Source organism: Lutra lutra, chromosome 4 (assembly GCF_902655055.1).
Source record: "Lutra lutra chromosome 4, mLutLut1.2, whole genome shotgun sequence".
In the NCBI taxonomy this organism is placed as follows: Eukaryota; Metazoa; Chordata; class Mammalia; order Carnivora; family Mustelidae; genus Lutra; species Lutra lutra.
Window position 1 is genome coordinate 155,783,258 of NC_062281.1, and position 26,451 is coordinate 155,809,708.

At 38.1% G+C, this 26,451-nt stretch overlaps 1 protein-coding gene across 3 annotated transcripts in view; it reads right to left on the reverse strand.

The window, feature by feature from the left end:
* The window catches only part of ZFYVE9 (zinc finger FYVE-type containing 9), a 211,978-nt gene that overhangs the window by 146,339 nt on the left and 39,188 nt on the right, over window positions 1-26,451 (reverse strand). For all 3 annotated transcript variants that reach the window (XM_047725413.1, XM_047725411.1, XM_047725412.1), the window contains exon 2: window positions 252-357. The gene's annotated coding sequence lies outside the window, so the exon portion shown is untranslated. The remainder of the gene's footprint in view (window positions 1-251; window positions 358-26,451) is intronic.

A 26,451-nucleotide genomic window follows, 5' to 3' on the forward strand; every position in this document is an offset into this window, starting at 1 on the left:
GTTGACTCCAAAAGGAAAAACCAAGCACTGGCAGAGAAATTATAATTTTTGACATAATTCGACAGTAATTTAAAAATACCCCTTTGCTTTGGATTTAAGTCAAGTCTTTTTTTAAGACCACACTCTTGATTTAACAAGAGGCAATGTTATAAATGAAGCAAACAGCATATATACATAAGCATTATATCCTATAGATTGAGTTGTTTTCTTAAGTTCAATCTCTAATAGAAACAGAACACTGGTTTTCTTACCTTTTTCCCCTTACACACGTGATATGGAACAGACTTCCCTGTGCTTACTCATGATGCTTGCCGCACCACCAGCCAGTCCTGCTGATTCAGTATGTTCTGTTTGATCCTAAAGAAAAAAAAAAAAAAAAAAAAAGACACACATTGCTCATTACATTTGCAGAAGGAATAAGCCCTAATTTTCTCCATATAAACCTATCATAGCCAAACAAATAAAAACTATGGGCTTAAATAATAAATTACAGTTACATCTTCAGATTTAAAGACCTAGCCAGCATGAAATGCAGCAGTCACATTTTATCGTGTAAGAAGGCCAAAAGTTAAACGTTTCAATAAACAGTTAAGAATTTTTTTAACATTTCTTATTTTCCATGGATAATACAAAGTGAAACATTAAAGGCAGACACTTTCTACCCAATGGTTTTAACTATGTTAATTCATAAAAATACCACTTATTTTGTATTACAATAAGCCCTCCAAGAATTCAAAGCTAGCAAAACTGCTGCTTTACTAGGATGTGGGATTTTTTTTCTGTACATACAGAATCCTTAAATTGAGATTCAGAGGCTTCCCGTTGAGATTTTTATTGCCAAACTCTTTTCCCTACAAATGGAATCTCGTATGATTCCAGCCCTCTTCCACTGTTTAGAAGCAATGGCTCTATTAGCCCAATATTAACCTTTACTGTCAGAGGTATGCAAAAAATAAAGCTGCCAAAGCTTCTTTTCAAATGTTATTTCCTTCTTCTGAATATATGACAATATCCATGAAGTTACAATAGTCCAATTTAAATACCTTTGTAGCTGCTAAGAGATAATATAAAACTCTATAAGAGACTCATTTAGTCTTGAACAAGATTAGTAATTGTAATCAGAATAAAATTAAGAATCTCATATTATCTGTAAGGGCCTATTTAGCCAGAGCAGCTCCATCCGGTTAAACAGTGATTTTGTTGTTTATGCAGTAAAATTTAAACTGACCTTGCCCCCCCACCCCCAGAACTTACTTAAAAACAAGTCCCAGAAACCAGTCCCAGGAAACAAAGCCCAAATACAAGGGTGGGCAGGCCAGGTGGAGGTATCCAATCAGTGGGGGAGCATACTGACTCCCTAGCTACCAAGGAGTATGGGCCCCGCCCTTTGGGTGCCTTTTGGGCGCCAATTCTGACCAAGGTGATAGGCTAGTTCAAATATCTACTATAGGGTAAATTGTAATTCAATTGATTCAATTGGTCACTTACATTGACTTAACATGACTGTGCAGCTCTCTCTGTGTGTTACAATCTCATTGGCCACCTGTGCGTGGCCAGGCCCAACCACATGGCCTTTGCCCTTAAAAGCTAGTCTGTAAGGCAGAGACAGGTTGCCTCTTTGCAAGAGACGCCCCGGCCGGTCTGTTTGATTCTCGATGCTTGGCAAGAAATAAAGCTTTGCTTGACCTTAGCTTTGTATCAGTCTCGCTCCTTTGATTACGGACCCAACATTATCCATATAAAATATCTAACAAATAATCATAGCATTTCAGAACAGGAAAGTATCTTACATATGACCTAATGAATATCACTTAATTATAAAGATAATAGGAACTAAAAAAAAATTTCCTGGCATTATTGCAAATATAATTCCATTACCTGATGTGAAAATGATGTACTTATTAAAAAATGGAGAATAAGAAAAAAGCTAAAATTCAAGTTTCCAGAGGCCAATAAAAAATATGGAATGAAAACCACTGGTTAAAGATTTTCCAGGGGCGCCTGGGTGGCTCAGTGGGTTAAGTCTCTGCTTTCGGCTCAGGTCGTGATCTTAGGGTACTGGGATCAAGCCCCATGTCTGGCTCTCTGCTCAGCAGGAAGCCTGCTTCTCCCTCTCTCTCTCTGCCTGCCTCTCTGCCTACTTGTGATCTCTCTCTCTCTCTCTCTCTCTCTCTCTCTCATTCTGTCAAATAAATAAATAAATAAATCTTAAAAAAATTTTTTTCCAATCTTGAGAACTTGAAAAATATATGTATGTTACATTCTAAATAAGAGGGGCTGCTGATACTCAGAACCACGCTTACATCTATCAAATAAGGAACAAAACCATATCAGAAATAGGAAATGGCTATATGAGGAAAAGTACCAAGGTCTAAATAAATGAGGCAAAAGTAAGGTCCTCACCTTTAATTAAACTATTTAACTGAAGATTTTTTTTAACAAATGAAATTAACTCTAGATTCAAAGTCAAATCCTTTATGTCTGTATCTGTTTTGATGTGTGAGACAAGTCCAATAATATTATATAACTGTCTCAAACATCACAGTTTTTTCTTCTGGAATTTTATCCCTCTTACCTTTAGCCTCAGCTGGCAAAGCCTTAAGTCTGGTTAAATTACTGCCTACCTAACTCCATACATTACCCCAAGAAGCTTAAATGTGTCTAGAGGAAAATCACACAAGGAAGAGACTGCTCTCAATTTCACATTTGTGACTTCACACTACATTTCCCTTAGTCAATATACTTTCAACCCTGTGCCTCATTCCTATCTTCTGATATGCCTGGAATCCCTCAGCTCAAAGCTTTCATAATTCAATTCTTTCAAAAAATAAATCTTTAAGTTTCCTGCAGGACAAAGAATAACATTACTTGGCTACATAAACTATGGCAGAATACCAGCATATCTAACCACTTCTTGTACAGACTTCCAACCAATTTCTTTTTCAGCACTAAACCTCACCTAAGCCTTTAGAGATTCCTAGAGCCTCCCACAAGTTTCCCTAAGGTTCTGTAGGGGTGTACACTTACTTCTCATCACATCTCCCTCCACAATGTATTGCTTCTTCAGTTCTAAGACCTTTATTTTACTTTTTCCATTCACTGAAACCTCCCACCCAATGCTGTTTCCTTTTCTGTTGTTTCTTCCTATCATTCAGTGGAGTTTTAGGGAAGAAAGAAAATAAGTGTGTTGGGGGGTGGGGGGTGGGGTCAATCCATCCTATTGAGCCACAAGTCTCCAATCTTATCTTTGAGAACACATAATGGAATATAATACTATATTCTTTCCGAAAAGTAGCCTTAAAAGTTGCCAATGCCCTAGTAAATAAACTGATAAATAGTTTAGAAAAACAATAGGAGAGATAAATAGACAAGTAACAAGTAGTGCCTCCCTCACCTCACCTAAAAACGTGCTTTCCAGATAAGAAACAGTATCTAGGGCGACGGAGTGGCTCAGTGGGTTAAAGCCTCTGCTTTCAGCTCAGGTCATGATCCCAGGGTCCTAGGATAGAGGGGATCAAGTCCCACATCGGGCTCTCTGCTCAGTGGGGAGTCTGCTCCCCCCCCCCCCGCCACCGCTCTGGCTGCCTCTCTGCCTACTTGTGATCTCTGTCTGTCAAATAAATAAATAAAATCTTTAAAAAAAAAACACAACAGTATCTAGTACTTTTTTTTGCCTCCTTTTTTTTTTTTTTTAAAGAATCTAGTACATTTTGCCTAGAATGAGCGCTTTACGGTAGAGCTTTTTCATTACCTTTTGGCATTATGGAATTGGTTTTTGGAAGGAACAAAAGAAGTTTAATAACTGGAGAGATATATGACATAAAATACAGTATAAAATGTTTTAAATACAGTTCAAGATACACAGAAAAAAAATTTCACAGAGTGCCTTCAAGATTCTGCTCAATATCACCTCCTAAAGTGAAATGAATAATCACTTAGTTCTCTATGTTCTCAGAATACATTTATAACACATTTCACGTTGCATGGTGATTTCTCCCTTTATGATCTGTTGCACTCCACTACACAATAAACCACTCAAGGCAGGAAACCCTTTATTTATCCTTTTATCCCAAGACGCCAACAGTGTTGTCATATAGAGCAAGTATTCAAAATATCCAGGATTATTGAATTAAGTATAGCATATAACACATCTCCCATGACATGGATTCCAAATAAATACCTCCTAATTATATCTCCCTCCTTCTATTTCTACAACTGCCATATTTTAAGCCCTCATCAGTTCTCACCTTATCCCCCTCCTATCTCGAACCTACTTAATGGGACATCTCTAGATGTCAGTGATGCATCTTCATTTGTCACCACAAATAAAACCCAGATTGATTGTGCATTTCTAGCTAATGGATAAATTCCCTTATTCTCTTCCCCCAAGAATGAAGTCCAGATTTTTAATATGGCAATAGAGATCCTTTCAGAACTTGGTCTCTGCCTCTTTTCCAACCTATTCTCCCACTACGTCCCTAAACTCCAATCACACAAAAATACCCATATTTCTTGTGAGATCCTTTCTCATGCTTCTCTATTATTGCATGTTCTGTGCCTATATTGAGACACTTTTGCCACCCTTCTTTACCTAGCTAATGTGCATTACCTAGGTTCAACTCAAACTCACTTTCAATACAGCCTGGGAAGCCTTCCCTGATTCTCTATAGGCTGTTTTAGAAGAGTCATCCTATACTCATGTCATGCCTTCTCTCCAGAAATGGCAGCACTTACCAAATTAATTTACATTGTCCGTATGCCTGTCTACCTCCCCCACTGAACTGTCAGTTCAGTGAGAACAAAGACTATGTCTTCATTCTCTGTAACCCAGGGCACAGTAGAGTATTCAACAAATGTTTCGTGAAAAGGTAAATCAAATGAAATTAATGAAGTCCATACTTAATTAACTTCATGATGAAGATTTCTTCCACTCTGATAAATATCTGTGAATGTGTGTGTTGTAGGAGAAAGACAGTAAGCAAAACATGCAAGGGAAAAACAAAAACAGGGAATTCTCTAGTGGGAGAGGGGGGAAAAAGGGACAAGGATTTATATAACTGATAATTTTTTTTTTTTTTTTTTTTAAGTAGGCTTCACACCCAATATGGGGCCTGAACTCACAACCCGGAGATCAAGAGTCCTATGCTCTACTGACTGAGCCAATCAGCCACAATAACTGGGAAATTTTATCTTTACTCTATAATTCAGGCACTTTGACACAGTAACTACATTCTAGAGATTTACCTTAAGGAAATAATGGGATAAATAGAAAAATATGAAATAACTGTTAAATTGATGTTAAAATAGTAAAATATTGGGAAAATCTACATGTCAATTGAAAGAAGCCATTTATAAAATGGTACAAATTGTAAGACTCCATATTTGGGGAAAACTTAAAAGTTTTTTTTTTTCAAGATTTTATTTTTAAGGGGCGCCTGGGTGGCTCAGTGGGTTGAGCCGCTGCCTTAGCTCAGGTCATGATCTCAGAGTCCTGGGATCGAGCCCCGCATCGGGTTCTCTGCTCAGCAGGGAGCCTGCTTCCTCCTCTCTCTCTGTCTGCCTCTCTGCCTGCTTGTGATCTCTCTGTCGAATAAATAAATAAAATCTTTAAAAAAAAAAAAAAAGATTTTATTTTTAAGCAATCTCCCTACCCAACATAGGGCTCAAACCTACAACCCCAAGATTAAGAGTTGCATACTCCACTGCCAGGAGGTCCCCCAAAACCTAAAAGTCTTAAGAAATATACACCAAAATATAATAAAAAAATCTCTTGGTAGTATTTGGGTGATTTACATTTTTTTCAATCTTTTATAGTCCTAATTTTTCTTGGAATGAATGTCTATTATTTGTTAATAACAGGAAAGAATATCAAGGATACATGAATGTCAATTAATAAAAACCCAAATTAGGAGTACCTGGGTGGCTCAGTCAGTTAAGCATCCAAATCTTGGTTTTGGTTTAGGTCATGATGTCAGAGTCCTAAGATGGAGCCCCACATCAGGCTCTAGGCTCAACGTGAGATCCTTTCCCCCATCTCTCCCTCCCCCTTTGCTCCTCTCCAACCCCCCCCCCCTCCCTGGCTCTCTCTAAAATAAATAAAATCTTAAAAAAAAAAAAATCCCAAGCTACTTAAATTTTTACTTTCAAATATGAAAACTGAAAAAGGAAGGAAACAGGAAAGACAAGGATTTTAAAAGATTATCTCTCTGAGATATATAACAGAAGATTACAACTTTAACTATATATGGGGAAAGAAAGAAGAATCATCTAAAATTTACAAACCAATTTTTTTTTTAAATAAACCTATAAGGGCAATGACAGGAAAAAAGATGTTTAAAATATAAAATGCAAGTGATTTATAGGAATCTCTGATGTGGACATGTTTATAACAGAAGAGATTTATGAAGGTAATACAGATCTTTTTCAACTTACGATAGAATTATGTCCTAATAAAACAATCGTAAATTGAAAATTTTAAGTCTAAAACACATTCAATACACCTAACCTACCAAACATAATAGCTTAGCCTAGCTTACCTTAAGCATGCTCCGAACACTTATATTAGCCTACAGCTGGGCAAAATCATCTAACAGCTTATTTTATAATAAAGTGTTCCATATTGTACTGAAAGTAAAAAAAAACAGAATGGGGGCACCTGGGTGGCTCAGCGGTTAAGCCTCTGCCTTCGGCTCAGGTCATGATCCCAGGGTCCTGGGATCGAGTCCCACATCGGGCTCTCTGCTCTGTGGGGAGCCTGCTTCCTCCTCTCTCTCTCTCTCTCTCTCTCTCTCTGCTTGCCTCTCTGCCCACTTGTGATCTCTCTCTGTCAAATAAATAAAATCTTAAAAAAAAAAACAAAACAGAATGGGTGTTTGGGTATAGAATGTTTTTAAGTGTATCACTCTTTACCCTTGCAATCACATGGCTGCCTAGGAGCCATGGCTCACTGCTGCTGCCCTGAATCACAAGACAGTATCATACCACATATCACTAGCCTGGGAAGAAATCAAAATTCACAATTTGAAGTATGGTTTCTACTGAATGTGTACTGTTTTTACATGATCCTAAGTCAAAAAAAAAAAAAAAAATCACAAGTCAAACCATTGTTAACTTAGGGAAGACTCCGTAATTTCCACAATCCTGGTCATGGATAAAAAAGAATACGAGGGGCGCCTGGGTGGCTCAGTGGGTTAAAGCCTCTGCCTTCAGCTCAGGTCATGATCCCAGGGTCCTGGGATCGAGCCCCACATCGGGCTGTCTGCTCCGCAGGGAGCCTGCTTCCTCTTCTCTCTCTCTCTCTGCCTACTTGTGATCTCTGTCAAATAAATAAATAAAATCTTTAAAAAAAAAAAAAAGAATACGAAAGGGACACCTGGGTGGCTCAGTTGGTTAAGCCACTGCCTTTGTCTCGGGTTGTGATCCCAGGGTCCTGGGATCAAGTCCCACATCGGGCTCCTTGCTCAGCAGGGAGCCTGCTTCTCTCTCTGCTTCTGCCTGCCACTCTGCCTGCTTGTGATCTCTCTCTCTCTTTCTCTCTCTCTGACAAAAAAATAAATAAATAAATAAATATTTTAAAAATATGAAATATGAAGGATAAACTAGAAAACATTCTCAGTTAAATACTGTTCCCTATCTTGGCTCTGATTAATACTATTTACCATAGATCAAAGTCCGTAACTGCTTAGTAACCAAACTTCTTAACATTTTCACCAGTAAGTATGACAGGGAGTTATACTCGATAGGTACAAAACTGCATTCAATATTCCAAAGTCATTTCCTTTGTTCCCTATCCTAGTCTATACAAGACCCTCAATTTAGGCAGATTATATTTGCAAAGACACCTACTACAATATTTCCCATCCCACATGATCTTCTCAGAGTGGTAAAATCTATGTCCCCTTCCTCTAAACATGGGCAGAACTTCATGACTACCTCAACAAATAGAGCAAAACAGGAAGAATACAACATAACTTTCAAAGCTAGGACATGAAAGGTAATAGTTTTTTCCTGGTCCTTTTGGGATATTCACTCTTGGAATCTAATTATCATGCTAGAGAAACCACAGGGAAAGGCCACATGTAGGTGATTTTTGCCCATGAACCTTTACATATTTGAATGAGCAAGCCTCAAGACAAGCAAGCCTCAAGCATGACTCAGCCACTTCTGACTACAACTTCATGAAAACCCTAAGTGAGAACCACCTAGCTGAGACTAGCCAATCCCTAAGCAGAAGAGATAATAATCAACTTGTTGTTTTAAACCACTGTGTTTGGGTATAATTTATTACACAGCAATAGACACATGTAACAGGCTAGTAATTTGATACCTTTTTTTTCTTTTTTTCTTTTTTTTAAAATTTTATTTTTAATAAACATGTATTTTTATCCCCGGGGGTACAGGTGTGTGAATCACCAGGTTTACACACTTCACAGCACTCACCATAGCACATACCCTCCCCAATGTCCATAACCCCACCCCCCCTTTTTTTTTTAAGGAAGGAAGGGGCAGAGGGAGAGGGAGAGAGAGAATCTCAAGCAGAGCCCAAAGCTGGGCTCAATCTCACAACGCTAAGATCATGAACTGAGCCAAAATCAAGAGTTGGACGCTTAACCAAATAAGCCACGCAGGCACCCCAATTTGATACTCTTCAATCCAATCTTCTATAAATATTCTAAAAGAAAGGGTAAGAACCATAAAAGGTACAGGCAAAAAAAAAAAAAAAGACACAGTGATAGCAGCCTCTCCTCTACTGAACTATTCAGCTCTGATTTCAAATTTGCCCCACTCAATAAAACAGCCTTTGAGATTCTTAGAGTACAGTTTAGGAACTACCTCATTATTCAAGCAAGAAGCTAGGTGAGGGAGGGGATCTCACCTTCTTTTATGGAAATTTATCAAAGTTTTCCTCTAAACAACATACAATATTCTATTAAGAGTTCTGGTAAATGCATTTTTCATCTCATCAGCTTTCCAGTAACATTTTAGAACTCCTCATAGATTAGCACCCTGAAACCTATCTAGTTAACCAACTCCTTAATGCATCTATGTGCCATTATCTATTCTGCTGACCAACTCAAAGCCTTGAATGCCATTTTAGATACTACCTCTCTTCTTCCTTCCACCTCTACATTCAGTCTAACACCAAGTCTTACCAATATTGCCTTTTAAATCTCTCAAATCCATCCACTTCTCTCCATTTCCACTGCCATATCTCACATCTTCCTGTTGCCCAGATTTTTATAAGAATCCTAACTATTCATCCTGTCCCCGTTTTGTGTCCAGCTAGCCTAATCTCTATGCAAATGCAAAACACAAATCTGATTATATTATATTTGCACTTAACACCATTCAGTGGTACCCTATTGCCCTTAGAATAAAGTCCGTAAATCTAAAACATAGTTGCATCTGATGTGGTTTCTGCTTATTTCTTTAGTATGACACCTTTTCTCTATTCTCAAATTCTTATTCTATGCACTGGTTATACTAATCAGTTGAACTTTTAATCTTGCCCATCTCCATTCCTCAAAACAAGTGTTCATACTAATACATGCTACAGTATGGATGAACCTTGAAAATATTATGCTAGGGGAGCCTGGATGGCTCAGTCAGTTGGGCATCTGCCTTCAGCTGAGGTCGTGATTCCAGGATCCTGGGATCAGGCCCTCCATTGGCTCCCTGCTCAGCTGGGGTCTGTTTCTCCCTCTCCCACTCCCCCTGTATGTGCTTTCTCTCCCCCTCTATCAAATAAATAAAATCTTAAAAAAAAAAAAAAAGAGGGGCGCCTGGGTGGCTCAGTGGGTTAAGCCGCTGCCTTCGGCTCAGGTCATGATCCCAGGTCCTGGGTTCGAGCCCCGCATCGGGCTCTCTGCTCAGCAGGGAGCCTGCTTCCTCCTCTCTCTCTGCCTGCCTCTCTGCTTACTTGTGATTTCTCTCTGTCAAATAAATAAATAAAATCTTTAAAAAAAAAAAAAAGAAAAAGAAAAAGAAAAGAAAATATTATGCTAAATGAAAGGAGCCAGTTACAAAAGACCACACACTGAATGGTTCTATTTATATGAAATGTCCAGAATAGGCAAATCCTTAAAGACAGAAACTAAATAAGTGGCTGCCAGAAAATAGGGAGAGGAAAGAATAGGGAATGACCACTAATAGATACAGGGCTTCTTTTCAATGTGGTAAAAATGTTCTGAGAGTGTCTGAGTGGATCAGTCGGTTAAGTATCCAACTCTTGATTTCGGCTCAGGTCATGATCTCAGAATTATGAGATCAAGCCCTGAGTAGGGCTCCACACTAGGGATGGAGCCTGCTTAAGATTCTCTCTTTCCCTCTCCCCCTACCCCTACCCGCTCCCTTTCTTTAAAAAAAAAAAAAAAAAAAGCTCTGGAATTAGATAGTGGTAATGGTTGCCCAACTCTTTGAATATACTGAAAACCACTGAATATATACTTAAAAAGAATGAATTTTGTGGTATGTCAATAATATCTCAATAAAACTGTTATCAAAACAAAACAAAACAAAACAAAAACCAGGCCTCCACACATTATTTAGGCTTGGAATACTGTGCCCTTCCACTGTTACTTTACTAATTTTTACTTCTTCACCTTATTCTAGCCTACATATCACATCTTCTATGAAACCCTTCTTCTGATCTAGGTCTCAAATAGGTGTCCCTTCTTTCTTCTACAACTTTTAACATCCTTTATCATAGCACTTAACAATTGAACTCTGAATTTTTAAAAACTGTTTCTCTCTCCCTTTCAGGCTATTGAGGTTTTTCAGGATAAGGACTGCTTCTTATTTATCACTGTATTCATGATACATAACACAGTATTTGGCATAGAGTAAGTCACTAACTTATTTATCACTGTATTCATGATACATAACACAGTATTTGGCATAGAGTAAGTCACTAACCACTTGTGATACAAAGTAAAATAACTAAAGGACTAACTTTCAAAGCATTTCCACCTAGGAAATTTTACCATACAAAAGATCCCAGAGTTGTGCCTAGACTTCTAAGGCTTATATGTACCTACTATTTCAAAGTCTGTTAATGCCAACATAAAATTAGGAATTTGTATACTGAAGAACATTTCAAACTTAAACTATGTTTTATCAAGGCTTTCTATCCATAATCACAACTCTTCAGACAGATATTAGTTTGACAACTTATTTAAAAAAAAAATAATTCATCCATTTATTTGAGAGAGAGCGAGCACAAGTGGGGGGCAAAGAGAGAAGCAGACTCCCCACTGAGCAAGGAGCCTGATGTGGGTCTCGATCCCAGGACCCTGAGAAGAAAGCAGACGCCCAACCAACTGAGCCACCCAGACACCCCCCAAGTCATCTTTTAAAAAAGGAAAGTGTGACTCAAGAGTATCTATGAAGGGGCGCCGGGATGGCTCAGTGGGTTAAGGCCTCTGCCTTCAGCTCAGGTCATGATCTCAGGGTCCTGGGATGGAGCCCTACATCGGGCTCTCTGCTCAGCGGAGAGCCGGCTTCCTCCTCTCTCCCTCTCTGCCGGCCTCTCTGCCTGGTTGTCTGTCAAATAAAAAAAAATCTAAAAAAAAAAAAAAAAAAAAAGAGTATCTATGAATATGACAATGGAATATCTAGCAGAACTGGGACTGGATTTTTTTTTTCCTTACAAGGAATCTTTTTTAAACTATTTTTTCAATCTAAATTCAATTAACATATAGTGTATTATTAGTTTCAGAGACAGAGTTCAGTGATTCATCAGTCTTAGATAACACCCAATGTTCATTACATCACATGCCCTCCTTAATGTCCATGGGACTGGAATTTTAAATCAACCATTACCAATACATAATAGACTTGCTTCTCTGATGCTTAAGCCAAATGAAACTTTTTTATGAGGAGTCAGTGGAATTTGGTGAAAGAGCAATGGTACAGGACTCTGGCAAATCCAGGTTTGAATTCATGCTCTCACGCTTAACAGCTGGGGCTGGAGTGCCTGGGTGGCTCAGTCAGTTAAGCATCTGCCTTCGGCTCAGGTCATGATCCCAGGGTCCTGGGATTGAGCCAAGCATCAGGCTCCCCACTTGTTAGGAAGCCTGCTTCTCTCTCTCCCACTCCCACTCCCCCTGCTTGTATCTTCTTTCTTGCTCTGTCAAATAAATAAATAAAATATTCTAAAACAAAACAAAACAAAAAAAAACGGCTGGGGTTGCTTTAAGCAAGTTACTTAACCTATCCAAGTCTCAGTGTATTTATACTTTATATGAAAACTGTGCTTTGCAGGACAGTTTTAAGGATGAAAAACAATGAATTTATATAAAGTGTCTCTTTATCTGATCTGACATCTCATACATACGTGCTCAATAAATCGTAGCTATTATTATTCATATCAAAACGCTATCTGTGTGGGGCACCTGGGTGGCTCAGTGGGGTAAGCCTCCGCCTTCGGCTCAGGTCATGATCTCAGGGTCCTGGAATTGAGCCCCGCATTGGGCTCTCTGCTAAGCAAGGAGCCTGCTTCCCCCTGCTCTCTGCCTACCTGTGATCTCTGTCAAATAAATAAATAAAATCTTAAAAAAAAAAAAAAAGCTATCTGTGTGCAAGAATTACAAGAGAAAGAAAGACTATGATTTAAACCATAATACTAGCCAGTGTTTGTTTATACAATTAATAATCCATCAGGGCCAATGATCTTAAGTGATTAACTCAAGTCTGAACAATGAAAAAAAATACATGAACAAAAAAGTAACCTGACAGTTAAACTTTCTGAAAAGGCTAAATATATTTGATCCTCAAAAAAACCCTTTGAATATCAACATTTTCACTCTCAGTGGCAGAAAAAAGAAATTCGATAACCTTTGAGAAGAGCTTTATTCCTGCACATCAAAGTACATTAAGAGAGCAGGATCTGGGAGCTGTCACTGTTGCTACCCCACATTCACACAAGGTTTCAATTTCCAGGATATCAATCTGGCATCTTTCAGAAACTTTTCAATTCTCAGTCAAGAGCTATTAGAATCAGGTGGCTGTTTTCATATAGTACACACTAAACAAAAAAGGTGCAGTTTAACAAATATTTGGGAATGTGATGATAACACATGTAATGTATCAAATATATATGTATCTCCACTGAAACTCTAAAACAGCAATCTATTTGAGATTAGCACTAAAACAAGGAACATGTACAATTCTCGTCTCTGCAGTAACAAGACTCAAGACCATATAGATGAATTTGTGTATATATGATAAATGGCCAGAAACTATTCAGATATACAACATCCCTAAAGTAGCACAGAGATTTTTGTTCCATGACTGGAATCATTATATTAATTCTGTATTAGCCCAAGTCCATACCTTAAATTTTTAGATAATACGTATCTTTTAGATTCTATTTGCTAACAGAATCCTAGAGTTGCCCACCCTCTCACCTCATGCACAATAATTTTTATTGCAAGATTAAATGCCATGTTCCAGGAAAACTGATCAACCTCGCCAGTTTATTAACCAGGTGTGCACTCCTGATCTAAACTGAATGAATTACAGACCCTTCTACACTGTTCCAGAGACATTCAGCTCCAACACCTATCTCTGGGTTCTGTGAAATATCTTCGTATCCTTACATCCTTTTTCTCTTAAGCAAGCTTTAACTTGCAACAAGATTCTTAACAGATATATCCCAATAGTTTGATATAAAATGAGACAAACAATGTTAAAATCACAGGAGGTTTTTTTTAGGATTTTATTTATTTATTTGTCAGAGACAGGGAACAAGTGAGCACAAGTAGGGGGAGCGGCAGGAAGAAGGAGAGACAGGCTTCCCACTGAGCAAGGAGCCCAATGCGGGAGTCAATCCCGGAACCCTGGGATCATGACCTCAGTCTAAGGCAGACGCTTAACCATCTGAGCCACCAGGCATCCCAAAAATCACAGTTTCAACCTTAATAGCATACCAAAAATTACAAAGTCAGACACTAACTCATATTCTATAATCCACAAGTAGATAATAAACAAAAGACAAATTAATTAGGAGGAGGACGTTGGGGGCACCTCCCACTCCTACTGCTCTCTTGTTGTCTCTCTGTCAAACAAATAAAATCTTTAAAAAAAAAAAAAAAAAAAAGGAGGAGGGCGTTATCTTTTCAATCATTCCAGGTAGTAAACAGAATGATACAATTTGTATACCACAACTTGCATGCACCAACAGTAATAAGAAGAGTATATATAAAACTGGATTGTAACTCACTACTAATCCAGTAACTACAAATGATGTATTTCACAAAATGCCAACTATTGGAAAACTAGCCAAACTGGCAGGCTCTTAATACTTGAGGTAAAACTAAATATTATGTATATATTCTCTTATCTTGACAACTCTTTGTGAGCAGAGTATTGTATCTTGTTTTTAACAATGTCAAATTTAAGAAGAGCAAAACCTGAATTGTCTCAGCCAAAGCTTGGAACAACTAAACTGGATGAAATAAGTCCATGCTAAAATTATTTATGCAAATTATGAATACCATGATATTATTTAATGACAATCTAAAGAAAATTTCGAACTGTAGGTCTCTCCCAGTTCTATCTTTGGCTCCCTTTTCTTCTAAAAGTTTTCATCTACCAGCTCCGTATGAATAACTCTCAGATTTCTCTAACCTCACCTCTCATTCAAATTCCAGAGCCACAGATTCACCTGATATACCATACTTCTCCACCAGATATTTCACTACACCTCAACTTTCAAATAGTGAACCCTTCACATTCAAAGAAATGCAATCTCAAACGAGTTAATATACTCTCATTGTCTCCTCTTCACCTCCCACTCTTGCCCCCACTCTTTTATGGCTCTTTCCCCATCTTAGCAACATTCAATTACAGTGAATCACATTTTCATCCTTTATAAAAGTTTTCCTCTGTGACTTACCTGTCATTAAAAATTCTGATTTTCTTCTACTTCATTGACTCCTTCCTTTCACCTTCCTTCCTGACTCTTCTCCTACACAATCTTAAATATTGAAATTTCTGCGCTCAGTCCTCCTTTTTTCTTTTTTAAAATTTTATTTATTTGACACAGAGAGACATAGAGAGAGAGGGAACATAAGCAAGGGGAGTGGGAAAGGGAGAAGCAGGCTTCCCACTGAGCAGGGAGCCCGATCCAGAGCTCAATCCCAGGACCCCAAGATCATGATCTGAGCAGAAGGCAGATGTAACGACTGAGCCACCCAAGCACCCCTTGTCTTTTTTTTTTTTTTTTGGCACCATGAGAAAACATTTAGGAAAATCTCAATCACTACAAAGCTCAGAAGCACCACTTAGTTGCAACAAACATGGCTATAATGCTAAGCAACTCTAGTCTTTTTCATAAAGTAAGATGTACCTCTGACAGAGGGTATTGATCCTTGAAGCAGCGATCCTCAGATTTCAGTATGGCCCTGTATATTTTTAAATAAGTAAGGCTAGAACGAGCTATCAAGTTTTGAAGAATATATGGAGTGATAGATGGCAAATACACCAAGTGATCTGAAAAACGTGCATAGGTAACAAAACACTTTAACTTAGAAAATTTATGCCATTACCAACACATATGGCTCTGTTTTATTAAGACCACTTGATTTTCTAGAGGAACAACTAAGCTGGATGAAACAAGTCCATGCTAAAATTATGCAAAATATTTCTTTTTTCTTTCAATATATTGATCAATGGACTCCATCTCTTCAAAACAAGCCTCATGAAGCTTCTTAAAGTTTGGAGTAGTGCTTACAGTTCTTTTACTTCTTCCAGGTTTAGAAAACCCATCTGTGTAGAGAGGCTTCTTTCTTTCTGAAGGTACCTATGAATCTTCATTACCATTTATTCTTTTTCCTGAAAAAAACACATTCTCCTCTCCTTTCTCATCTGGTGGTGAAGGAATTTCTGCATCAGTTCTGAGATCCTGATTTTCCTGCTTCTCTTGATTCTTGAATTCAGTGTGATCACTTATTTTTATCTCTGAATGATCCTGCTGAAAGTCAGGGTTCCTGTGTCCTGCATCTTCTCCTTGTTTTGGTGACTTGGACAACCGGCTCCCTCTCAGCTTGATCCTGGCTGCTGATCAGCATCTCAGCCTCATCAAAAGACGATGCAAAAGTTTGACTTCCATCCTGACTCCCATTTTCTTTTTTTGCTTCATCTTTAAAGTGCGCTTTCAAGGCTTTTGACAACACCTTCAGGTTAGCCCAGAGACCCAGACTCTTGGCCAATTTCTGCAGATGGCTGTACTTAAAGGAGTCCAGCTCTTCAAGGGAGGGTCTGGCCGTGGTGGGCTGCATCCAGGCGACTACACAGAGGACATATACTTTACCCTCAGCAGCACAGTTCAAAATCTGGCACTTGATTTATATTCTTTTTTAAGGGAATTCTATCTACTACCATTGTCTTAACACCATCTGTTAACAAGCTCCAATTTCCTTTTATCCACTTCAGACCTCTTCTCTGGGTTCTAAGCCTTTCTATACAAGGGCCTATTCATGTCTCTGTATCTCACAGATATCTCAAACTCAGTAAAGTGTATCTACTCTGACATTAATTAGTGTTTCTTCTCATTCCCTATATAATCATCTACCCAGTCATTCTGTATCTCTCTCTCTCTCAATGATACTCAAAATCAACATTCAACCATCTCCTAAAATTGATGAAAATCCATTTACTCTGTCTACAATCACTACCTTGGTCCAAGCCCCTATTAACCTATATCTGGATTACTGTAATAATCTTTTCAGTGATCTTCTTATACCTATTTTTTTTCTTTTTATTTTCCCCTCCCTCCCTCTCTCATACCTATTTTTGCTCCCTCCTCCCCAAATCCATTCTCCATTCAGCAATAAAGTAATCTTTCAAAAGAACTAAACAAGGGTCAAAAAAGAAATGAAAAGAGAAAATTTTAAAAACCTTGAGATGAATGAAACACAATATAGTTTATGGGAGGCAGAAAAAGCAGCTGTAAAACGGAAGTTCATAGTGATACAGGCCTATCTCAAGAAACAAACAAAATGTCAGTTAAATGATTCTAGCTTTATACCTCAAGGAAGGAGAAAAAGAAGAAAAATGAGGAGAAAAAGAAGAAAAATGAGAAGAAAAATGTGTAGAATGAATGAAATAATAAAAATCAGAACAGAAATAAATGGAGACTAAAAAAATAAAAAGATAATGAAATTAAAGCTGGTCCTTTGAATAAACAAAATTGACAAACCTTCAGCCAGAGTAACCAACAAAAAAGAGAGAGGGCTCAATAAATAAAATCAAATATGAAAGAGAAGACATTACAAATGATACCATAAAATATAAGTAATCAAAGAGACCACTATGAACAATTATACACCAACAAACTGGACAACCTAGAAAAAAATGGGATAAGATTCTCTAAACATACATCATTCTAAGACTGAATCATGAAGAAATAAACTAATTACTAGTAAGGAGACTGAATCACCAATCAAAAAACTCCCAACAAATTTACAACCAAGAATACTCTACTCAGCAAGATTATCATTCAGAAGTGAAGGAGAAATAGAGTTTCCCAGATAGGCAAGAACTGAAGGAGATCACCCCCACTAAATCAGCATACAAAAATGTAAAATGGGGGCACCTGTTTGTCATCTAACTCTTGTTTTCAGCTAGGGTTGTGATCTCAGGGTTGTGGGATTGGCCTCTGAGGGTTCTTCCTCCCCATCCCCCCCTCCCACCACTCTCTCTCCCAAATAAATTAATAAAATCTCTTTTTTTTTTTAAGATCTTATTTAAGGGCACCTGGGTGGCTCAGCTGGTTGGGCATCTGCCTTCCACTCATGTCATGATCCTGGGGTCCTGGGATCAAACCCCGCATTGGACTCTCTGCTCAGCAGAGAGCCTACTTCTCCTTCTCCCTCTGCTGTTCTCCCTCCCCAATTGTCCTCTTTCACTCTTGATCTGTCTCAAATAAATAAACAGATAAAACCTAAAAAAAAAAAAAGATTTTTATTTATTTGAGACAGAGCAAGAGAGTGGGCGAGCACAAGTGGAGAGGAAGAGGCAGAGGGAGAGGGAGAAGCAGACTCCCTGCTGAGCAGAGAGCCTGATGCAGGGCTCGATCCCAGGACCCCAAGATCATGATCTGAGCTGAAGGCAGACACTGAACCAAATGAGCCACCCAGGTGCCCCAATAAATAAAATCTTTTAAAAAAAGAAAGAAAAGAACAAGAAATATGAAATGATCTTATATCAGCAAAAAAGAAAAGGTCATAACTAGAAATAAGAAAATTTATGAAAGAAAGCTCACTAGTAAAAGCAAATAAAAGGTAAAGGCAATGGATCAGCCACTTAAAAAACTAGTATGGGGGGTACCTGGGTGGCTCAGTGGGTTAAAGCCTCTGCCTTCGGCTCAGGTCATGTTTCCAGGGTACTGGGATCGAGCCCCGCATCAGGCTCTCTGCTCAGCAGGGAGCCTGCTTCCTTCTTCTCCCTCTGCCTACTTGTGATCTCTGTCTGTCAGATAAATAAATAAAAAATCTTAAAAAAAAAAAAAAAACTAGTATGGGGGTTCCTGGCTGGCTCAGTTGATAAAGTGCAACTATTCATCTCAGGGTTGTGAATTCAAGCCCCAAGTTGGGCATAGTGCTTATTTTGTTTTCTAAGATTTTATTTAATTATTTATTTGACAGAAAGAGAGAGAGAGCACAAGCAGATAGAGCAGGAGGGAGAGGGAGAAAGAAGCACACTCCCTGCTGCGCACGGAACCTGACATGGAGCTCAAACCCAGGACCCTGGGATCATGACCTGAGCCAGAGAGAGACACTTAACCAAATGAGCCACCCAGGAGCCTCCACAGAGCTTAATTAAAAAAAAAAAAAAAAAAAAAAAATTTTTTTTTTTTTAAATAGAGAGCTAGTTTGAAGATTAAAAGCCAAAAAAACAGTAAAATCAATTATAACTACAATAAGTAGTTAAGGGGACATGCAAAATAAAAAGATGTAAATATGACAACAAAATCACAAAATGAGAGGAGTAAAAATGTAGTGCTTTTAGAATGCATTCAAACTTTAGCAACTATCAGCTTAAAATAGACTGCTATATATTTATGTAGATATATGTGAATTTTATGGTAACCACAAAATAAAAACCTGCAAGAGATACCAGAAAAAAAAAAAAAAAAAGAAAAGAAAAGAAAAGAAAGGAGCACCAACAGAACACTAAAGAAAACCATCAAACCACAGGGGAAGGAATCTAGAGAATAAGAAAGGAACAGAGAAGTACTACAAAAACAACCAGAAAACAATAAACAAAATGGCAATCAGTACATACCTATCAATAATTATAATAAATGTAAATGGACTAAATTCTCCAGTCAAAAGACACAGGGTGGGGTGACCTGTCTGGGTCATTTGTCAGGTAAGCATCCAACTCTTGATTTTGGCTCAGGTCACAATCTCAGGATTGTGAGATCAAGCCTCCTGCTCCCTGCTCAGCAGGCAGTCTGCTAGGGACCCTCTGTTCCTCTCTCTATATATATTTCCCTCTGCCCCTCCCCCCACTCTCTAAAAATAAGTCTTTTTCTAAAAAAAGGCACAGGGTGGGGCGCCTCCGTGGCTCAGGAGGTTAAAGCCTCTGTCTTCGGCTCAGGTCATGATCCCAGGGTCCTGGGATCAGGCCCTGCATCGGGCTCTCTGCTTGGCAGGGAGCCTGCCTCCCCGCTCTCTCTCTGCCTGCCTCTCTGCCTACTTGTGATCTCTGTCAAATAAATAAATAAAATCTTAAAAAAAAAAAAAAGGCACAGGGTGACTGAGTAGATTAAAAACGAAGTTCCACGGGCATCTGGGTGGCTCAGTGGGTTGAAGCCTCTGCCTTCAGCTCAGGTCATGATCTCAGGGTCATGGGATCAAGCCCCACATCGGGCTCTCTGCTCGGCGGGGAACCTGCTTCCTCCTCTCCCTCTCTGCCTATTTGTGATCTCTGTCTGTCAAATAAATAAAATCTTTAAAAAAAAAAAAAGAAGAAGTAGTTCCATCTATATGCTGCCTAGAAGAAACTCACTTCAGATATAAACACACACACAGTGAGGGGCGCCTGGGTGGCCCAGTCAGTTAAGCAGCTGCCCTCAGCTCAGGTCATGATCTCAGGGTCCTGAGATTGAGCCCCAATCAGGCTCCCTGCTCATGGGAAGTCTTTCTCTCTCTCACTCTGCCACTCCCCCTACTTGTGCTCTCTTGTTCACACCCCTTCAAATAAAAAACAATAAAAAAAAAAAAGATACACACAGTGAAAGTAAAGGGATGGATAAAGATTTGCCATGCAAATGGAAAAGAAAAGAGACTGGAGTAGCAATACTTATATTAGACAAAATATGTAATATACCACATAAACAACATTCATTTATGACAAAAACTCTCAACACAGTGGGTACAGAAGGAACACACCTTAACATAACAAAGGCAATATACGGAAAAACCCACAGTTAACATGTTCAACAACAAAGCTAAAAATTTTTAGCTTTTCCTCTAAGATCAATAACAAGACAAAGATACCCACTCTCAACACTTCAACAGTCCTAGCCACAGAAATTAATCAAGAAATAAAAGGTATCCAAATTGGAAAGAAAAAAAGCAAAACTGTTATTATTTGCAGATGACAGTACACTATATATAGAAAACCCTAAAGACTTCACCAAAAAATGGGGTGCCTGGGTGGGTCAGTCAGTTGAGCATCTGACTCTTGATTTCGGCTCAGGTTGTAATCATGGGGTTGTAGGGACAGGTGGTCTGTTTGGCTCCACACTCAGCAGGGAGTCTGCTTGAGATTCTCTTTCTCTCCCTCTGTCCCTTGCCCTGCTCTCACATGCATACTCTTGTGCTCTCTCTCAAATGAATAAATAAATCTTTAAAAATAAATAAAAAATAAAGACTCCACAAAAAAGCAATTAGAATAACTGAACTCAGTAAATAATTGAATTCTGTATCAGAAGATAGAAAATTAATATACAGAAACTGGTTGCACTTTATACACTAATAACAATCTATCAGAAAGAGAAATTAAATAAACAAGCCCATCTACAATTGCATCAAAAAGAATAAAATACCTAAGAATAAACTTAGCCAAGGAGATGAAAGATCTGTACTCTGAAAACTATATGACACAAATGAAAGAAACTAAAGATAACACAACTAAATGCAAAGATGTTCTGTGCTCAAGGGTTGGAAGAATACTGCTAAGATGTCCATACCACTCAAGGCAATGTACAGATTCAATGCAATCTCAATCAAAATTCCAATGACATTTTTCACAGAACTAGAACAAAGAATCTTAAAATCTGTACAGACCACAAAAGACCCCAAATACCTAAAGCACTCCTGAGAAAGAAGAACAAAGTTGAAGGAATCACTCCCCAGATCTGAAACTATATTACAAACCTATAATAATCAAAACAGTATAATACCTTCATGAAAACACACATATTGATCAATAAAACAGAGAATCAAGAAATAAACCCACACATATTTAATAATTAAGTTACAACAAAGGAGCCATGGATATACAATGGAGAAAGGACAGTCTCTTCAGTAACTGGTGTGGGGAAAGCTGGGCAGCCACATACAAAAGAATCAAACCAGACACCTATTATACAAAGATCAACTCAACATGGATTAAAGACTTGGACATAAGACCTGAAACCATAAAACTCCTACAGGAAAACATAGGAGGTAATAAGCTCCTTGACATTGGTCTTGGAAATGATTTTTTGAATTTGACTCCAAAAGCAAAGGCAAGAAAAGCAAAAATAAACAAGTGGGACTACATCAAACTAAAAAGTTTTTGCACAGCAAAGAAAACCATCCATGAAATGAAAAGCAGCCTACCGGGACGCCTGGGTGGCTCAGTTGGTTAAGCAGCTGCCTTCGGCTCAGGTCATGATCCCAGCGTCCTGGGATCGAGTCCCACATCGGGCTCCTTGCTCAGCAGGGAGCCTGCTTCTCCCTCTGCCTCTGCCTGCCATTCTGTTTGCCTGTGCTCGCTCTCTCTCCCTCTCTCTCTGACAAATTAAAATCTTTAAAAAAAAAAAAAGAAAGAAAAGAAAAGCAGCCTACTGAATGGGAAAAAATATTTGCAAATCATATATCCAAAAGGAGTTAATATCCAAAATATATTCAGAAATCATACAACTCAATAGCAAAAAAAAAAAAAAAAAAAAAACAAAAAAAAAAACAAAAAAAAAAAACCACCCCAAACAATCCAATTATAAAATGGGCAGAGGATCTGAATAGTCATTTTTTTCCAAAGAAGATAAACAGATGGCCAAGAACATCAGTAATCATCAGGGAAGTGTAACTCAAAACCACAATGAGATATCATCTCACACTTGTTAGAATGGCTATTATCAAAAAGATAAGAAATATAGCAAGTGTTGAAATCTCTGACCTTGGCTGCAGCAACTTCGTGCTAGACACATCTCCAAAGGCAAGAAAAACAAAGGCAAAATGAACTATTGGGACTTCAAGATAAAAAGCTCTTGCACAGGAAAGAAAACAGTCAACAAAACTAAAAGGCAGCCTACAGAATGGGAGAAGGTATTTGCAAATGTCTTACCAGATAATGGGCTAGTATCCAAAATCTAATAAACTCAACACCCAAAACACAAAAAATCCAATCAAGAAATGGGCAGAAGACATGAACAGACATTTCTCCAAAAAAGACATACAAATGGGCCACCAACTCATGAAAAAAATTCTCTCAATATCACTCAGCATCAGGGAAATACAAATCAAAACCACAGTGAGATACCACCTCACACGGGACAGAATGGCTAAAATTAACAATTTGAGAACAACAGATGTTGGGTAAGGATGTGGAGAAAGGGGAACCATCTTACACTACTGGTGAGAATACAAACTGGTATAGTTACTCTGGAAAACAGTATGGAGGTTCCTCAAAAAGTTAAAAATAAAGGGGTACCGGGGTGGCTCAATCAATTAAGCAACTGCTTTCTTGATTTCAGCTCAAATCATGATTTCAGGGCTGTGAGATCAAGCCCCATGTTGGGATCTGTGTTGGGCATGGAGCCTGTTTTAGAGTCTCTCTCTCCCTCTGCCCGTCTCCCCACTCTCTAAAACAAACAAACAAACAAACAAAAATTTTTTTTAAATACCAGGAGCAACCTAAGTGACCATCAATGGGTAGATAAAGAAAATTGGTGTGGGGGTGCCTGGGTGGCTCAAGCCCTGCATTGGGCTCTGTGCTCAGCATGGAGTCTGGTTGAGTTTCTCTCCCTCCGCCCCTTCCCCCACTCAAGCGAGTACTGATGTTCTCTCCTTCTAAAATAAATAAATAAATCTTAAAATTAAAAAAAAAAAGTTCTGATCACAAGGGAAAAAATTCTATAACTATATATGGTAACAGATGTTAGCTAGACTTACTGTGATCATTTCCCAGTATATACAAATATCAAAACATTATCTTGTATACCTGAAACTAATTTAATGTATGTCAATTTTGCCTCAATAAAAAAAAACAGAATTGCTATAGTGATCTAGCAATTCCACTTTGGGTATTTATCTAAAGAAAATGAAAAATCCAATTTAAAAAGATATCTGCACCCCATGCTCATCACAGCATTACTTATAATAACTACAACATGGAAACAACCAAAACGTCCATCAATGGCTGAATGGATAAAGATGTGGTATGTATTTACAGTGGAATACTACTCAACCATGAAAAAGAATGAAAGCTTGCCATTTATGACAACATCGATCGACCCTGAGGACATTATGGTAAGTGAAGACAGAGAAAGTCAAATATCACATGATCTCACTTATATGTAGAATTTTAAAACAAAAGAAAAATCCTAGCTTGTAGACACAGAGAACAGACTTGTAGTTGCCAGAGGCATAAGCAAGGGGATGGGTGAAATGAGTCAAAAAGTACAATTCTAATTATAAATAAGCAAATCATGCGGATATCTGTACAGCATGTTGATTATTGCTAGTAACACTGTACAGCATATCTGAAACTTGTTGAAAGTAAATCTTAAAAGTTCTTCTCCGGACTCCTGGGTGGCTCAGTCGTTAGGCGCCTGCCTTCGGCTCAGGTCATGATCCCAGGATCCTGGGATTGAGGCCCACATCAGGTTCCCTGCTGGGTGCAAAGCCTGCTTCTCCCTCTCCTACTCCCGCTGCTTGTATTCCCTCTCTTGTGCTGTCAAATAAATAAAATCTTAAAAAAAAAAAAAGTTCTTCTCAGCACACAAAAAAACATGTTTTACTAACTATATATGCTAACAGATGTTAATTATACTTTCTGTGATCATTTCACAACATGTACCAATATCAAATCATTATGTTATACATCTGAAACTAGTATATGGCAATTACACAATTTAAAAAACATTTAATCAAATGATTCCTCAACTTGAAACTCTTCCACTGATTTCCACTGCACTTAATATATTAAAATAATATTGAAATTCCTGACTATGACTTTAAAAGATCCTACATAATTTAATCCTGCCTAACTCTTCAGTTCATACTTTTGCCATTTTGCCTCGTACTTACTTCTCTCCATCCACACTGACATCTTCCTCTTCCTCAAGAGTATCATATTGTTTCTACTTCTGGTCCTTTATCCATGGTCTTCCCCTCCTTGGTTTGTTGTTTCTGACTCTTCTCTTCTACCTCTATCCTCCTGGCTAATACAAACTCACTCAACTTTCAGGTCTGAGAGTAAATGTTAATTCCTCAAGGAATAGCTCCTCTGACCCTTCAGCATAGGTTTTATGCATAGCTCTCTTATAACTCTATAATTATTTTTATAGTATGAGGTCAGGTTACATGATTATCTGCTTTACCAAAATATTGACAGCACTTAGCAAGTAGTAAATAAATATTTTTCTATGACTATATGCTGGATATGTTATAAATTCACTAATAAACATAAGTACAACATTTAATTTCTCCTATTAAATGCCATGCTGTCATTGGTCAATCTTCCCAGGCTTCATTGATGTTTATGATGATCTTCATTTACCTACCTTTATAATTTGTTGATCTCTATCCTCTTAATTTCTCTACCACTTCAACCAAGACTCCCTAAAAGAACCACTGTAAATTTTGCATTTCAACATCTAGGATACTCAAAACAGGGAGAGAACACTCACTAGATGACAGCTGTTGCAAATGGTATGGTAAGGTTCCCTGGCCAGTAGTGTATAATACAATCTGCTCAATGACTGAGAGTGTATATAAGCACTCTGAATGTGAACAAAGGTAAGAATATAGTGAAATAGATTATGTTGTATTTCCTTTAATGTTGTTGAATTTTATTTTTTTTTAAGATTTTATTTATTTGTCAGAGAGAGAGAGAGCAAGCACAGGCAGACAGAATGGCAGGCAGAGGCAGAGGGAGAAGCAGGCTCCCTGATGAGCAAGGAGCCCGATGTGGGACTCTATCCCAGGACGCTGGGATCATGACCTGAGCCGAAGGCAGCCGCTTAACCAACTGAGCCACCCAGGCGTCCCAATGTTGTTGAATTTTAACAAAAACTTCCATAAGATAGTTATTCATCAACACTCTGTGTGTCCATTTTTTGGAAAGGAGAAAAATAATATTATTTACTGTCTTCTTACTAAGTATCAGACCCTGCTGCAAGTGCTTTACATGTATTAAATCCTTAGTCCTCTTAAAAACCCTAAATAGCAGGTATGGAATTAAGCCCTCTAGAATGTACATATATTACAAGAAGGCACAGATTTTTGTCTTAATCCTCCTTATTGTATCAATGGCATCCAAATAGTGTCTAGCATATGGTAAGCCCTCAAAAAATTGTTGAATGAATAATGACGAAATGGAGGCAAAAAGAAGTTCAGTAACTTCCACAAAGTCACACAGAGTGGCAAGTGCCAGGATTAGAACTCAGGCAATCTGGTTTCATAACCCAGACTCTTAACCGCTGGGTATGTATATATTTGGAAACTACATTCCTCCTTCGCTTCTCCTCTTTACCATTCAGAAGTAAATGCATTGTAGAAACGCTTTCATGAGCCAGAAGTTGTTCTCACTATTCTGCTAAAATAAAAAGAAACTCTAGTTTAATAACATACAAACACTGGATTACAGCATGTCTGAATTTATGAATGCTCCCACTAGAGATAGTAGTCCTCAGAGCAGAGCAGGAAAAGAGATGTAAATCAACAGGTTACTATAAGGTGTTTTTAAAATATACATACATGTCTACTGTTATATTCATACATGTGTTATTTAACATAGGATTATATTCAATTACCACTACACAGAACAGTGTGAAATGAGGAATGCATGTACATCTAAACTTGCCATAGTCTCTTTATTTTTTTTATTTTTTAAATTTTTTTATTTATTTGACAGACAGAGATCACAAGTAGGCAGAGAGGCAGACAGAGAGAGAGGGGGAAGCAGGCTCCCCGCTGAGCAGAGAGCCCGATGCAGGGCTCGATCCCAGGA